Genomic DNA, 17,497 nt, shown 5'->3' on the forward strand with positions numbered 1-17,497 from the left:
GGGTTATGGTATGTATGAGTTCTTTCTTTTTCTGGAGTGATGCAAATGTTCTAAGACATTTAAGGCATCTAAGACATCACATACACAACTATGTGATGATATTGTAAGTCACTGATTATATAACAAGAATGGAATGCTCATATGTTGAGTGTCATGCTTGTATGTTGTTATGTTTTATCAATAAAAATATTTTTAAAAAACCCAACCTTGTGTCTGATAAATCTTCTATCCAGGGTATGGACAGATGAGTCAAAAAATATGGATAAAAATTAAATAACATGAGGAGGAAAAAGGGTAAAAAGTTGGGTAGATTGAAACAGTGGTGGCAAATGAGAGAAGGGGTAAGGAGTAAGGGATATATGAGTTTTTATTTTTTATTTTTTATTTCTTTTTCTGGAGTGATTCAAATGTTCTAAAAATGATCCTTGTGATGTATACACAACCATGTGATGATATTGTGAGCCATTGATTGTACACCATGTATAGGCTCAGTAAGAGGATTAAGACCCACCTGGGGCATGCTTCAACTGAAATAACATAATCAAAATTTCCCATCCACAATGTAATGGATTAGTTTTAAGAACATGTTCGTCTTGTGTCTATTCAGTTTCAAACTACCACAGTGCCAGCAAGCATTTGCCAAGAATTCACCCTTGTCCAAAGCTGTGCAAGAGAGGAAGCTCAAGTCTCTCATGCACATGACTAAGAAACAAAAAGGCAGCCAGTGTTGTTGGAACTTAGGAAAGAAGGAATAAGGACTGGGGATTATGGCAAATTTAGATTTTACAGCTAACTGAAGTAGGGAGCCATAGAAAAGCTTTAAACAAGAACATAACAGGATCTGATAGGCTTTTTAAAATATTAAAAAGAATTTTTTATCACGATTGACTTTTCTTTTGTAAAAATAACACATATATAAAAAGCAATAAATTTCAAAGCACATCACAACAATTAGTTGTAGAACAGATTTCAGAGTGTGAGATGGGTTACTATCCCACAATTTTAGGTTTCTACTTCTTGCTGCTCCCAGACACGGGATTAAAAGAAATATCAATATAATGATTCAGCAATCATGCTCATTTGTTAAACTCTATCTTCTCTGTATAACTCCACCAACAACAACTTTCTCCCACTCTTTAGGGGTATTTGGGCTACTCCCATTCTAACTTTTTCATATTGTAAGGGGCTGTCAATAATATGGGATGGGGGATGGAACTAGTCGATGTTCTGGAAAGGCTGGCCCCTCTGCATTTCAGGACTTTGTCCAGGGGCCAATCTCAAGGTTGTGGGTTTCTGGAAAGTTACCCTAGTGCATGGAACCTTTGTAGAATCTTATATAATACCGAAGGTGTTTTTTAGGATTGGTAGGAATGGTTTTGGTTGGGGTTTGGCAAGCTATGATAGGTAGTAATGACAAACTGAAGCTTGTGTAAGAGTGACCTCTCGATTCTATTTGAACTCTCTCAGCCACTGATACCTTATTTGTTACACTTCTTTCTCTCCTTTTGATCAGGATGGCATTGTTGATCCCATGGTGCCAGGGCCAAGCTCATCCCTGGAAGTCATATCCCACATGATAGGCATTTTTAACAGATCAATTGGGAGCCATAAACTTAGGAAAAATATTTGCAACACAGATAAATGAAAAGGATTAGTATCTTAAGTATAAAAAACACTCTTACAAGTCAATATGATAAAAGACAAATACAATTGGAAAATTGCCAAATACTTGAGCAGGCACCTCCCCAAAGAGGAAATCCAAATGGTCAATAAGCATATGAAAAATGTTCAACCTCATGCATCAATTAGAGACACCCTAAAACCACAATAAGCTACCCCTACAAGCCACTACATTGACAAACATGTATAAACATCTGAAAATATAATGAGAAACATTGACAATAGCAATGAAAACTCTCATCCTCTGGTGGTAAGATTATTAAATTGATATAACCATTTTGAAAAATTGAGAGTGCACACCTTTGCCTTTACAAGACAGTCCAAACTATATTCTCCTAGACATAAAACTTAGAGAAACTCTTTGTTTCAGTTTGCTAAAGCTGCTGGAATGCAATATGCCTGAAATGGGTTGGCTTTTACACTGGGTATTTTTTAGTTTACAAATTTACAGTTGTAAGACCATGAAAATGCCTATATTAAGGCATCAAGAAGAAATCTTCTGTGAAGAAAGGCTACTGGCATCTGGGTTCCTCTGTCACATGGGAAAGCACATGGCCAGGATCTGCTGTTTTTTCTCTCCTCAGTTTCCTTGCCTTCAAGTTCTGGTGTCAGTGTTTCTTTCTCTCAGCTCCTGTGGGTACTTCTTGTTTCTCTCTCTCCAAGCTCTCTTGGCTTTTCTGTCTTTTATCCTCTCATAAAGGGCTCCAGTAAATGATTAAGACCCACCTTGAATGGTGTATTAGCTAGGGTTCTCTAGAGAAAAGGAAAGAGCAGGAGATACCTGTAAATATAAAATTTATAAAAGTGTCTCACATAACTGTGGGGATGTAAGAGTTCAAAGACTGTAAGGCAGGCTGCAAGCTGGTAGCACCAATGAAGATCCTCAATGAACTCTCAGGAGAGGCTGGCTGGTCAACCATGAAGATGTAACAGTCCAAGATTTGTAGGGCAGAATGGAAGCTGGCACACCAATGAAGGTCCTTAATGAACTCTCAGGAGAGGCTGGCTGGCTGAAGCAGGAAGAATGATTATTTCTTCTGAATCCTCCCTAAAAGCCTTCCAGTGATTAGATTAAGTGTCACTCATTGAAGAAGACACTCCCCTCAGCTGATTGTAAATGCAATCAGCTGTGGATGCCATAAACGTGGTGATGATTTAAGTCCATGAAATGTCCTCATAGCAACAAACAGGCCAGCGCATGCCTAACTAGACAACTGGGCACCACCATTTGGCCAAGTTGACACATGAACCTGACTATCACAAATGGGCTAAGTCATATCTCAATTGAAACAGCTTAATCAAAAGGTTCCACCCACAAAACATCTGCCCCCCACCAGGGATGGATTAAAATAACATGGCCTTTTTTGAGGCACATAACAGTTTCAAACTAGCACACTCTTGCACACAGTATTAGGAGACATATAGGTCATTGAAGCAGTAGTCATGCCTAAAATAATCCAAAGTCTATAAATACCAAAAAGAATAATGGTATTAATTATGGGCTATTACATAATGAAATTCTATACACTGCATTCTATATGCATGAATGAAGCTCACAAAAACAATACTGAGCAAAAAAGGCAAGTGACGAAGAATGCATTGAGTGGGATTCTATTTATTTAACTTCAAAATGGGAAAAACAAAACTATATTGTTTAGGGACATATGCATATAAGATAAAACTAAGGTATGGGAATGATTATCACACACACAGACTGGTTATCTCTGTAGGAAGGAAGGAGATGTGAGAAGTAAGAGGCCTTATAAGGTCCTGGAAGCATTCCATTTCTAGGATGCAACAAGTTTATAAATTTAATGGAGTCCAAATTATCCATTTTTTTTTAATTTTTCAAGTACTTATTTTTTTAACTTTTTTTTATTAATTAAAAAAAATTAACAAACAAAACATTAAGATATCATTCCATTCTACATATACAATCAGTAATTCTTAATATCATCACATAGTTGCATATTCATAATTTCTTAGAGCATTTGCATCGATTTGGAAAAAAATAATAAGACAACAGAAAAAGAAATAAAATGATAATAGAGAAAAAAAGATTATACATACCATACCCCTTACCCCTCACTTTCATTTACCACTAGCATTTCAAACTAAATTTATTTTAACATTTGTTCCCCCTATTATTTATTTTTATTCCATATGTTCTACTCTTCTGTTGATAAAGTAGCTAAAAGGAGCATCACACACAAGGTTTTCACATTCACAGAGTCTCATTGTGAAAGGTATATCACTGTTCAATCATCATCAAGAAACATGGCTACTGGAACACAGCTCTACATTTTCAGGTGGTTCCCTCCAGTCTCTCCACTACATCTTGAACAACAAGGTGATATCTACTTAATGCATAAGAATAACCTCTCGACTCTGTTTGGAATCTCTCAGCCATTGACACTTAGTCTCATTTCACTCTTCCCACTTTGGTCAAGAAGGTTCTCTTAATCCCTTGATGTTAATTCTCAGCTCATTCTAGGGTTTTTCTCAGTCCCTTGATGCTGAGTCTCAGCTCATTCCAGGATCCCTGTCCCACATTGCCAAGAAGGTCCACATTCCTGGGAGTCATGTCCCATGCAGAGAGGGGTAGGGTGGTGAGACTGCTCCTCATGTTGGCTGGAGAGAGAGGCCACATCTGAGCAACAAAAGAGGCTCTCTTGGTGGTGACTCTTAGGCCTAAATTTTAAGTAGACTTGACCTATCCTTTGTGGGGTTAAGTTTCATATGAACAACCCCCAAGACTGGGGACTCAGCCTATAGCTTTGGTTGTCCACACTGCTTGTGAGAATATCAAGAATTCAACTTGGGGAAGTTGAGTTTTCCCCCATTCTCACCATTCCCTGAAGGGGGCTTGCAAATACTTTTCCAGTAACTGATCAAATCACTCTGGGATTCATCGGGGCATCACTCTGGACAAACCAACAAAATCTCATGTCCTACCTGAGATTCCAAGTTCTTATGACATTCAATCAAACTATTTACATGAGTTATATTAGAAAATGCTTTAGTCAAAATGTAAATTTTGTAACAAATAAACATTTTTTGCTTTAGTCTCACACATAAGGTGACATTTTAAAGTATTAATTATCATCTATTTTCAGCACCCTGCAATAATGACATTCCTTTGTTCTTCCTCATGCAAAAACATTTTTAAAGTTTGTACATTGTATATTTCACTATTAGTATACACTCTAGGCATTCCTAGATTATACCATCTCGATCTTTAACATCTATCTTTGTTTCTGATTTCATTTATGTCCCCAGCCCTCCTCCCTCTATCATTCTCACATGCAGCTTCATTCAGTGTTTTAACATAATTACGTTACAGTTAGGTAATATTGTGCTGTTCATTTCTGAGTTTTTGTATCCAGTCCTGTTGCACAGTCTGTATCCCTTCAGCTCCAATTACCTAATATCTTACCCTATTTCTATCTCCTGATGGTCTCTGTTACCAATGACATATTCCAAGTTTATTCACTAATGTCAGTTCATATCAGTGAGACCATACAGTATCTGTCCTTTAGTTTTTGGCTAGTCTCACTCAGCATAATGTTCTCAAAGTCCATCCATGTTGTTACATACTTCATAACTTTATTCTGTCTTAAAGCTGCATAATATTCCATCGTATGCATATACCACATTTTGTTTAGCCACTCGTCTGTTGATGGACATTTTGACTGTTTCCATCTCCTTGCAATTGTAAATAATGCTGCTATAAACATTGGTGTGCAAATGTCTGTTTGTGTCTTTGCCCTTATGTCCTCTGAGTAGATACCTAGCAATGGTATTGCCAGGTCATATGGTAATTCTATATTCAGCTTTTTGAGGAACCATCAAACTGCCTTCCACAGTGGTTGCACCATTTGACATTCCCACCAACAGTGGATAAGTGTGCCTCTTTCTCCACATCCTCTCCAGCACTTGTCATTTTCTGTTTTGTTGATAATGGCCATTCTGGTGGGTGTGAGATGATATCTCATTGTGGTTTTGATTTGCATTTCTCTAATGGCCAGGGATGTTGATCATCTCTTCATGTGCCTTTTGGCCATTTGTATTTCCTCTTCTGAGAAGTGTCTGTTCAAGTCTTTTTCCCATTTTGTAATTGGATTGGCTGTCTTTTTGTTGTTGAGTTGAATAATCTCTTTATAAATTCTGGATACTAGACCTTTATCTGATATGTCATTTCCAAATATTGTCTCCCATTGTGTAGACTGTCTTTTTACTTTCTTGATGAAGTTCTTTGATGCACAAAAGTGTTTAATTTTGAGGAGTTCCCATTTCTTTCTTTCTTTCTTCAGTGCTCTTGCTTTAGGTGTAAGGTCCATAAAACCGCCTCCAATTATAAGATTTATAAGATATCTCCGCACATTTTCCTCTAACTGTTTTATGGTCTTAGACCTAATGTTTAGATCTTTGATCCATTTTGAGTTAACTTTTGTATAGGGTGTGAGATATGGGTCCTCTTTCATTCTTTTGCATATGGATATTCAGTTCTCTAGGCACCATTTATTGAAGAGACTGTTCTGTCCCAGGTGAGTTGCCTTGACTGCCTTATCAAAGATCAAATGTCCATAGATGAGAGGGTCTATATCTGAGCACTCTATTCGATTCCATTGGTCAATATATCTATCTTTATGCCAGTACCATGCTGTTTTGACCACTGTGGCTTCATAATATGCCTTAAAGTCAGGCAGCGTGAGCCCTCCAGCTTTGTTTTTTTTTTTCCTCAAGATACTTTTAGCAATTTGGGGCACCCTGCCCTTCCAGATAAATTTGCTTATTGGTTTTTCTATTTCTGAAAAGTAAGTTGTTGGGATTTTGATTGGTATTGCATTGAATCTGTAAATCAATTTAAGTAGAATTGACATCTTAACTATATTTAATCTTCCAATCCATGAACACGGTATGCCTTTCCATCAATTTAGGTCTTCTGTGATTTCTTTTAAGTTTTTTGTAGTTTTCTTTGTATAGGTCTTTTGTCTCTTTAGTTAAATTTATTCCTAAGTATTTTATTATTTTAGTTGCAATTGTAAATGGAATTCGTTTCTTGATTTCCCCCTCAAATTGTTCATTACTAGTGTATAGAAACACTACCGATGTTTGAATGTTGATCTTGTAACCTGCTACTTTGCTGTACTCATTTATTAGCTCTAGTAGTTTTGCTGTGGATTTTTCAGGGTTTTTGACGTATAGAATCATATCATCTGCAAACAGTGATAGTTTTACTTATTCCTTTCCAATTTCGATGCCTTGTATTTTTTTTTTTCTTGTCTAATTGCTCTGGCTAGAACCTCCAACATGATGTTGAATAACAGTGGTGATGGTGGACAGCCTTGTCTTGTTCCTGATCTTAGGGGGAACGTTTTCAATTTTTCCCCATTGAGGATGATATTAGCTGTGGGTTTTTCATATATTCCCTTTATCATTTTAAGGAAGTTCCCTTGTATTCCTATCCTTTGAAGTGTTTTCAACAGGAAAGGATGTTGAATCTTGTCAAATGCCTTCTCTGCATCAATTGAGATGATCATGTGATTTTTCTGCTTTCATTTGTTGATATGGTGTATTACATTAATTGATTTTCTTATGTTGAACCATCCTTGCATACCTGGGATGAATCCTACTTGGTCATGATATATAATTCTTTTAATGTGTTGCTGGATTCAATTTGCTAGAATTTTGTTGAGGATTTTTGCATCTATATTCATTAGAGAGATTGGTCTGTAGTTTTCTTTTTTTGTAATATCTTTGCCTGGTTTTGGTATGAGGGTGATGTTGGCTTCATAGAATGAATTAGGTAGCTTTCCATCCACTTCAGTTTTTTTGAAGAGTTTGAGGAGAGTTGGTACTAATTCTTTCTGGAATGTTTGGTAGAATTCACATGTGAAGCCGTCTGGTCCTGGACTTTTCTTTCTGGGAAGCTTTTTAATGACTGATTCAATTTCTTTGCTTGTGATTGGTTTGTTGAGGTCATCTATTTCTTCTTGAGTCAAAGTTGGTTGTTCATGCCTTTCTAGGAAGTTTTCCATTTCATCTACATTGTTGTATTTATTAGCATGAAGTTGTTCATAGTATCCTGTTATTACCTCCTTTATTTCTGTGAGGTCAGTGGTTATGTCTCCTCTTCCATTTCTGATGTTATTTATTTGCATCCTCTCTCTTCTTCTTTTTGTCAGTCTTCCTAAGGGCCCATCAATCTTATTGATTTTCTCATAGAACCAACTTCCGGTTTTATTGATTTTCTCTACTGTTTTCATGTTCTCAATTTCATTTATTTCTGCTCTAATCTTTGTTATTTCCTTCCTTTTGCTTGCTTTGGGGTTAGTTTGCTGTTCTTTCTCCAGTTCTTCCAAGTGGACAGTTAATTCCTGAATTTTTGCCTTTTCTTCTTTTCTGATATAGGCATTTAGGGCAATAAATTTCCCTCTTAACACTGCCTTTGCTGCATCCCATAAGTTTTGATATGGTGTGTTTTCATTTTCATTTGCCTCGAGATATTTACTGATTTCTCTCGCAATTTCTTCCTTGACCCACTGGTTGTTTAAGAGTGTGTTGTTGAGCCTCTACGTATTTATGAATTTTCTGGCGCTCTGCCTATTATTGATTTCCAATTTCATTCCTTTATGATCTGAGAAAGTGTTGTGTATGATTTAAATCTTTTTAAATTTGTTGAGACTTGCTTTGTGATCCAGCATATGGTCTATCTTTGAGAATGATCCATGAACACTTGAGGAAAAGGTGTATACTGCTGTTGTGGGGTGTAATGTCCTATAAATGTCTGTTAAGTCTAGCTCATTTATTCTAATATTCAAATTCCCTGTTTCTTTATTGATCCTCTAGATGTTCTGTCCATTGATGAGAGTGGGGAATTGAAGTCTCCAACTATTATGGTAGATGTGTCTATTTTCCTTTTCAGTATTTGCAGTGTTTGCCTCACGTATTTTGGGGCATTCTGGTTCGGTGCATAAATATTTATGATTGTTATGTCTTCTTGTTTAATTGTTCCTTTTATTAGTAGATAGTGTCCTTCTTTGTCTCTTTTAACTGTTTTATATTTGAAGTCTAATTTGTTGGATATCAGTATAGCAACTCCTGCTCTTCTCTGATTTATTTGCATCCTCTCTCTTCTTCTTTTTGTCAGTCTTGCTAACAAAAAAATTGTTATTTGCATGAAATATCTTTTCCCAACCTTTCACTTTCAACCTATGTTTATCTTTGGGTCCAAGATGTGTTTCCTGCAGACAGCATATAGAAGGATCCTGTTTTTTTAACCCATTCTGCCAGTCTATGTCTTTTGATTGGGGAGTTTAATCCATTAACATTTAGTGTTATTACTGTTTGGATAATATTTTCCTCTACCATTTTGCCTTTTGTATTTTGTATGTCATATCTAATTTTCCTTCTTTCTACACTCTTCTCACACCTCTCTCTTCTGTCTTTTCGTATCTGACTCTTGTGCTCCCTTTAGTATTTCTTGCAGAGCTGGTCTCATGGTCACAAGTTCTCTCAGTGACTTTTTGTCTGAAAATATTTTAATTTCTCCCTCATTTTGAGGACGATTTTTCTGGGTATAGAATTCTTGGTTGGCAGTTTTTCACTTTTAGTAATTTAAATATATCATCCCACTGTCTTCTCACCTCCATGGTTTCTGCTGAGAAATCTACACATACTCTTATTGGGTTTCCTTTGCATGTGATGGATTGCTTTTGTCTTGCTGCTTTCAAGATCCTCTCTTTCTCTTTGACCTCTGACATTCTGACTAGTAAGTGTCTTAGAGAACGTCTATTGGGACCTATTCTCTTTGGGGTACTTCTTGGATCTGTAATTTTAGCTCTTTCATAAGAGTTGGGAAATTTTCAGTGATAATTTCTTCCATTAGTTTTTCTCCTCCTTTGCCCTTCTCTTCTCCTTCCAGGACACCCACAACACGTATATTTGTGCGCTTCATATTATCATTCAATTCCCTGAGCCCCTGCTCATATTTTTCCATTCTTTTCCCTCTAGTTTCTGTTTCTTTTTGGATTTCAGATGTTCCATCCTCCAGTTCACTAATCCTAACCTCTGTCTCTTTAAATCTACCATTGTAGGTTGCCATTGTTTTTTTCATCTCTTCTACTATAACTTTCATTCCCATAAGTTCTGTGATTCATTTTTTCAGACTTTCCATTTCTTCTTTTTGTTCATTCCTTGCCTTCTTCATGTCCTCCCTCAATTCATTGATTTGGTTTTTGATGAGGTTTTCCATTTCTGTTCGTATATTCTGAATTAGTTGTTTCAGCTCCTGTATCTCATTTGAACTATTGGTTTGTTCCTTTGACTGGGTCATGTCTTCAATTTTCCTGGTGTGATTTGTTATTTTTTGCTGGCATCTAGACATTTAATTACCTTAATTAGTTTATTCTGGAGATTGCTTTCACTTATCTTACCTAGGGTTTTCTTTCTAGTTGAGTTCGTTGTCTATCTCTTCTTTGACCTACAGTTCACTTTTTCTGGGTCTCTAGCTTAAGTTTTGTTTAACAGAGGGTAATTTTTCAGTTCTTTTTTTCTTGTTTCTTGTCCTGCTTGTAAGGTGCCTTTTCCCTCCCCACCCTTAGGAGGGTCTACATAGGTATTACAGAATCCAGCCGGGTTTTCCCAGACTAAACTGGCCTCCTATCAGGGGGAAGGAGTCCCCTGCATCAGTTTTCCCTGAGGGTGAGACCCAGCAGGTTGAAAGACTTTCCTGTGAAGTCTCTGGGCTCTGTTTTTCTTATCCTACACAGTATGTGGCACTTGTCTGCCTATGGGTCCCACCAGCAAAAGATGTTGTGGCTCCTTTAACTTTGGAAGGCTCTCCCTGCTGGGGGCATGGTGGAGACAGAGGACAGGTTGTAGGCTGATTTTAATGGCTTCAAATTGCCAAGTCCTGGTGTCTGAATTCCTTTAGAGGGGGGTTCCACCTAAGTGGGCTTCACCCTTCCCCTGGGGAAGGCACAGGTGGGAGACAGCCTTGAAAGCCATCTGTTTCTGCCTATGCCTGGGGCGGTTGCAGCCTGAGTAGTCCCACTGCTGAATCCAGAGGCAGCCAAGCCTCCATATAAACAGCCAAAAAAAACCTCTGTTTCATCCCCTTTCCTCTTTTTTGGTTAGCCCAATAAGCGACCTCCACCTTGACCAGGTTCTCCTGAGCTGGGGGCCTATTTTTAGTAGTCAGAATTTGTTTATTAATGCCACAATTGGTGTTTGGTTGGACTCAGTCCCTGCTACTGTTAAAGTCTCTTTCCTTTCCCTCCGGGAAGCCGCCTGTGGGGGAGGGGTGCTGGGCGCTGGCTGCCGCGGCTTGGCGAACTCATGGTTCCGGAGACTCACAGCCAGTCCAGCTGGTCCAGACTGGGGTACTCTGTGTGTTCGGTCACTATTGTGGCTCCGGGAGCTGTTCTGTACTGTTTCTGGTTATTTAGTAGTTGTTCTGAAGGTCGAACTAAAATGCGCACATTGCTAAGCCGCCATCTTGACCCCTCCCTTCAAATTATCCATTTTTAATTTGATTGCTTGTGCTTTGGTGTCATCTTGAATAAATCATTGCCAAATCCAAGCTCAGAAAGACTTACCTTTGTTTTGTCTAAGAGTTTTAGAGTTTTAGCTCTTGCATTTAGGTCTTTGAGCCATTTTGAGTTAATTTTGTATACGGTGTGAGGTAGGAAAACCAACTCCTTTTTTTTTTTTGCATAAGTGGTCCTTTTCTAAACCTTTGTATGAATACACAGTGCTGTATAATTCTTAAACTTGGCAGGACTTTATTTCCTGTTTCTGGAAATATGCTCTAAATCTTTGGAATTTCCTGTAATAGGAGTGTCTTTTGTTATCATGGTGCGTCGCAGACCATATCTGTTAGTTTCTGAAAGGAGATGATTCAAGATGGGGCCAGCCACACTAGTAGTCTTAGCATCAGGGGCTGGCCACAACTAATTTATTGACCAGCCACTGATTAGGGCATTGTGACTTTGATCCATGCAATATATGTTCCTCCAGGCAGAGAAGGGAGTCTGGAGACTGAGCTCACCCATGTGGGCATTGATTCACTCAATCATGCCTAAATATAAGACCCCAATAAAAATTCAAGACATCAAAGCTCTGGAGTGTTTCCCTAGTGAATAATATACATCTATGTGCTGGGAGAGTAACATATCCTGACTTCATATGGAGAAGACACTGGAGCTTCATATTTGGGGACCTTCCTAGACCTCATCTTATGTATCTCTTCTTATTTGTATCCTTTCCACTATAATTAAACCAATCATAGGTATAGTGCTTACTTGAGTTCCATGAGTCATTCTAGTAAATTATTGAAACTGAGGGGGTAGTGGAAATTTCCAAATTTGTAGCCCGTTGGGAACCTTGACACTTGTTGATAGTGACTGAAGGGAGAACAGTCTCATGGGAACTAAGCTCTTAATCTTGGAGTCTGATGTAACTCTGGGTAGTTAGAATCAGAAATTATTGCCATAGATATTTACTTTGTACTATAGTTTATATAATCTTCTGTATATATCTCATAAATTTCAAAGTATATAGAGGAAGAAATCCCTTTCATTTCAGTGTGACATGCCCTATCTATGGAGAATAAGTTATAGTGAAGCAAAAGTCAAATCAGGATGATGAGTTGGGACATCTCATAAGCTTTTTTTTTTTTTTTTTTTTTTTTCATATTTCAGGTGCAGCTTCATTCAGTGTTCCAACCTAGTTACATTACACTTAGGTATTATTGTGCTGTCCATTTTTGAGTTTTTGTATCTAGTCCTGTTGCACAGTCTGTATCCCTTCAGCTCCAATTACCCATTATCTTACCCTGTTTCTAACTCCTGCTGGTCTCTGTTACCAATGATATAGTCCAAGCTGATTCTCGAATGTCGGTTCACATCAGTGGGACCATACAGTATTTGTCCTTTAGTTTTTGGCTAGACTCACTCAGCATAATGTTCTCTAGGTCCATCTATGTTATTACATGCTTCATAAGTTTAGTCTGTCTTAAAGCTGCATAATATTCCATCGTAGGTATACGCCACAGTTTGTTTAGCCACTCGTCTGTTGATGGGCATTTTGGCTGTTTCCATCTCTTTGAAGTTGTAGATAATGCTGCTATAAACACTGGTGTGCAAATGTCCGTCTGTGTCTTTGCCCTTAAGTCCTTTGAGTAGATACCTAGCAGTGGTATTGCTGGGTTGTAATCCATTCTGCCATTCTATGTCTTTTGATTGGGAAATTCAGTCCATTAACTTTTAGTGTTATTACTGTTTGGATAATATTTTCCTCTACCATTTTGGCTTTTGTATTATATATATCATATCTGATTTTCCTTCTTTCTACACTTTACTCCATACCTCTCTCTTCTGTCTTTTCGTATCTGACTCTAGTGCTCCCTTTAGTATTTCTTGCAGAGCTGGTCTCTTGGTCACAAATTCTCTCAGTGACTTTTTGTCTATAAATGTTTTAATTTCTCCTTCATTTTTGAAGGACAATTTTGCTGGATATAGGAGTCTTGGTTGGCAGTTTTTCTCTTTTAGTGATTTAAATATATCATCCCACTGTCTTCTAGCTTCCATGGTTTCTGCTGAGAAATCTACACATAGTCTTATTGGGTTTCCCTTGTATGTGACAGATTGTTTTTCTCTTGCTGCTTTCAAGATCCTCTCTTTCTCTTTGACCTCTGACATTCTAACTAGTAAATGTCTTGGAGAACGCCTATTTGGGTCTATTCTCTTTGGGGTGCGCTGCACTTCTTGGATCTGTATATTTAGGTCTTTCATAAGAGTTGGGAAATTTTCAGTGATAATTTCTTCCATTAGTTTTTCTCCTCCTTTTCCCTTCTCTTCTCCTTCTGGGACACCCACAACACGTATATTTGTGCGCTTCATATTGTCATTCAGTTCCCTGATTCCCTGCTCAAGTTTTTCCATTCTTTTCCCTATAGTTTCTGTTTCTTTTTGGAATTCAGTTGTTCCATCCTCCAGTTCACTAATTGTAGCTTCTGTCTCTTTAGATCTACCATTGTAGGTATCCATTGTTTTTTCCATTTTTTCTTCTTTGTCCTTCACTCCCACAAGTTCTGTGATTTGTTTTTTCAGATTTTCTATTTCTTCTTTTTGTTCAGCCCATATCTTCTTCATGTCCTCCCTCAATTTATTGATTTGGTTTTTGAAGAGTTTTTCCATTTCTGTTCGTATATTCAGCATTAGTTGTCTCAGCTCCTGTATCTCATTTGAACTATTGGTTTGTTCCTTTGATTGGGCCATATCTTCAATTTTCCGAGCGTCATCCATTATTTTCTGCTGGTGTCTGGGCATTTGATCAGATCTCCCTGGGTGTGGGACCCAGCTGGTTGAAAGGTTTTTCTGTGGAATCTCTGGGCTCTGTTTTTCTTTTCCTGCCCAGTAGGTGGCGCTCGTGGCGGTCGTTTGTCTGCGGGGCAGTCGGCCCGGGAAACCGCGCGTGGAGGCGGGGGTCGCTGGCCGTGGCTTGGGGGAGTGCCGGTCCAAATTGCCCAGCTGGCCCGAGACGCCAAGCGTGACGGGAGGGCCCCGCTATCCAATGTTCCCAGTCAGACCGGGGAGCCACGTGCGTGGAGGGGACCCCAGACGCCAGCCCCCCCAGCGGGGAAAACGTGCACCCCTCGGGTATCTCACAGCAGTGGATTCTCCCTACCCGTTCAGCCGTTCCAGAATGGGGTACGCTGTCTTTTTTGGTCTCTGTCGTGACTCCGGGAGCTGTTTTGTATTGTTTCTGTTGCTTTAGTTGCTTTTCTGGAGGAGGAACTAAGACCCGCGCGTCTTACTAAGCCGCCATCTTCTCCGGAAGTCTCTCATAAGCTTTTTTAAAAATATTTTTTTATTGAGAAATCTCCTCACACATACAGTTCATACATAGTATACAATCAATGGCTTGCAATATCAACACATAGTTGTGTATTCATCACAATGACCATTTTTTAGAATATTTGCATCACTCCAGAAAAAAAATAAATAAAAGGAAAAAAGACAAACATCCCATAGCCCTCTCATTGATCACCTATTTCAATTTTTTACCCTTTATTCCCCCCATATTATTTATTTATTTATTTATTTATACTCATCTGTCTATACCTTGGACTAAAAGAGCATCAGACACAAGGTTTTCACAATCACAAGGTCACATCGTAAGAGCTATATTTTTATATAGTCATCTTCAAGAATCAAGGCTACTGGAACACAGCTCAACAGTTTCAGGTACTTCCCTCTAGCCACTCCAATACACCACAAACTAAAAAGGGATATCTATATAATACATAAGAATAACCTCTAGAATAACTTTTCAACTCTGAAATCTCTCAGCCATTTAAACTTTATTTATTTATCTATTTTTTATTTTTTTTCCCCTGGGCAGCAGGCAGCCCTGTGTAGAACCAACTTATGGACAAATGCTGGGGTATGCTTCAAGTGCAGGTGAATGATTTCTATTGTCAATGAACAGAATGAAATAACGAATCAGACAAAATAAAGTATGCCTTTTCTTGGGGGTGAAACCTCTCTTGCCAAGCCAGAATACCCAGACATCATGGGAGGTTGTGATGTGATTATTTGAGATCATAAAAATGAATGTTTCCCTGAGACTCCTGGAGTCAAATAAATTTGAGAAACTTTTTCAGCTATATCTTCTTAAAGATATAATACCTGTGAGTATATTTAACAGCTCTAAGACATTGGACTATAAAAAATTTATAAATCTTACTTAACCAAATATTTCTCCAAATTATTTGATCTTGCAATACTGTTTTTGCAGGATACTTAACACTTACTATAATTCTGCCTCAGGTAATATTTAAGAACTTATTTTATTTTTGGTATTTGTCACCTTAATGTTGATGTGAAGAGTCTTATTACCAAGACCTTGGGCACATGTCACAGGATGTTTAAAACACACAAGAAGAAGTTGAGATTGAGGATTAGCAATACAAAATTGTTAGAAGATCAACAGATATGGGATTCTATGTCACCATGTGGAATGTAGAATGTCTCATTTCTTTCTTCCCCTCTTTGGTCTAGAAGGCTTTCTCAATCCTATGAAACAGGTCCCAGTTCATCCTGGGAATACTGTCCCATGTTGCCAGGGAGATTTACACCCTTGGGAATCATGTCCCATGTAGTAGGGAGGGCAGTGAGTTCACCTGCAGAGTTGGTTTAGAGAAGCCACATTTGAACAACGGAAAAGGTTCTCTGGGGGGTAACTCTTAGGCATAATTTTTTTTTCAATTAAGAATTTTTTAATGCAAAAATATTCATCACTTCTCTTGACAGATAATTTCATAGGAGTATATAGATATGCTCTATTGATAAAGGTTTGAAATATAGTTCTCCAAACTGTGTCCTTTTTTGGTGTGCCTTAGAAAGGCATCAGTCTGGAAAGGAATTCCAAGAAATAAATGGAACATTTGAGGCACAGGTACACACATTTTAGCAAAAAAAGATACCTTTAAATCAAATTATTCCCATAATTAAGTCAGTGTCTGAGTTTTTATTTTTGAGACTACCCCTGAATTCTTTGTTTCCTTTTTCCTAACATACCTTAGTGAACTATGTATTTTCATATCTTGTCCAAAGATCACTTTTTGAGGGCTTACTGTTGCCTGGTACTGGACCTGGATGGGTAACAAGGCAGACCCTTGCATTAGGCATATTTTTAAGTAGGCTTGGCTTCTCTTTTGCAGGAATAAGTTTCATTGGGAAAAATCCCAAGATTGAGGGCTCAGACTATTGACTTAAAGTCTCTAATGCTTGCGAGAATATTAGGAATTTCCCTAATGGGGAAGTTGAATATTTTCTCCTTTCTCCCCAGTGCCCCAAGGGGACTTTGCAAATACTTTTTATTCATTGCTGTTGTAATTTGCAAAAGCTTCCAGAATGTAATATACCAGAAATGGAACAGCTTTTAAAAAGGGGAATTTATTAAGTTGCATGTTTAGTTCTAAGGCTGTGAAAATGTCCAAATTAAAGTAAGGCTATAGAAATGTCCAGTCTAAGACATCCAAGAAAAGATACCTTGATTCAAGATCCCAATGATGTTCAGGGTTTCTCTTTCAGTTGGAAAGGCGCATGGCAAGACCTGCTAGCTTTCTCCTCAAGGGCTTCCGCAGGGCTCTATCTGTTCTCTTGGCTCTGTTGGTTCTGGTGGCTCTCTAGCTTCTTTCAAAATGATCCCTTCTTAAAGGCTCCAGTGAGTAACCCCATACTTGAATGGGTGGACACATCTTCATAGAAACCATCTAATTAAAAGTTACCATCCACAATTGGGTGGGCCATATCTCCATGGGAATAATAAAAAAGATTCCACCCAGCAATATTGAATGAGGATTAAAGGACATGGCTTTTCTGGGGCACACAACAGAGTCAAACTGGTATAACTGCCCAAATTACTCAGGGATATATCAGGGCATCTCACTAACCTGTACAAACCAAAAAGATTTCATGGCCTAGTCAAGATTCCAGGTACTTATGGTGTTCAACTAAACTGACTATACAAGTTAAATTAGACTTCTGTTGTCTCCATCCATTCAAGGTGGGGTTGCTTACTGGAGCCCTTTAAGAGCGAACCATTTTGGAAAAAGTTTCAGTGGTGACAGAGTCCACACTGCCAGAAACCTTGAGAGACAAAGAAAGAAAAAATGCCCCTGGGGAAGATTTTTGAAATGAGAAGCCAGAGATCCCAGCAGATGCCAGCCTCATGCCTTCCCAGCTGACAGAGGAGTTCTGCACCAATCAGTCTTTCTTGAACCAAAGTATCTTTTCTGGATACC

At 38.2% G+C, this 17,497-nt stretch overlaps 1 long non-coding RNA gene across 1 annotated transcript in view; it reads left to right on the plus strand.

The window, feature by feature from the left end:
- Window positions 1-17,497, plus strand: part of LOC143691657 (uncharacterized) — a 186,390-nt gene that overhangs the window by 139,808 nt on the left and 29,085 nt on the right. The gene's annotated exons all lie outside the window — the stretch shown is intronic.

Source organism: Tamandua tetradactyla, chromosome 7 (genome assembly GCF_023851605.1).
Source record: "Tamandua tetradactyla isolate mTamTet1 chromosome 7, mTamTet1.pri, whole genome shotgun sequence".
NCBI lineage: Eukaryota > Metazoa > Chordata > Mammalia > Pilosa > Myrmecophagidae > Tamandua > Tamandua tetradactyla.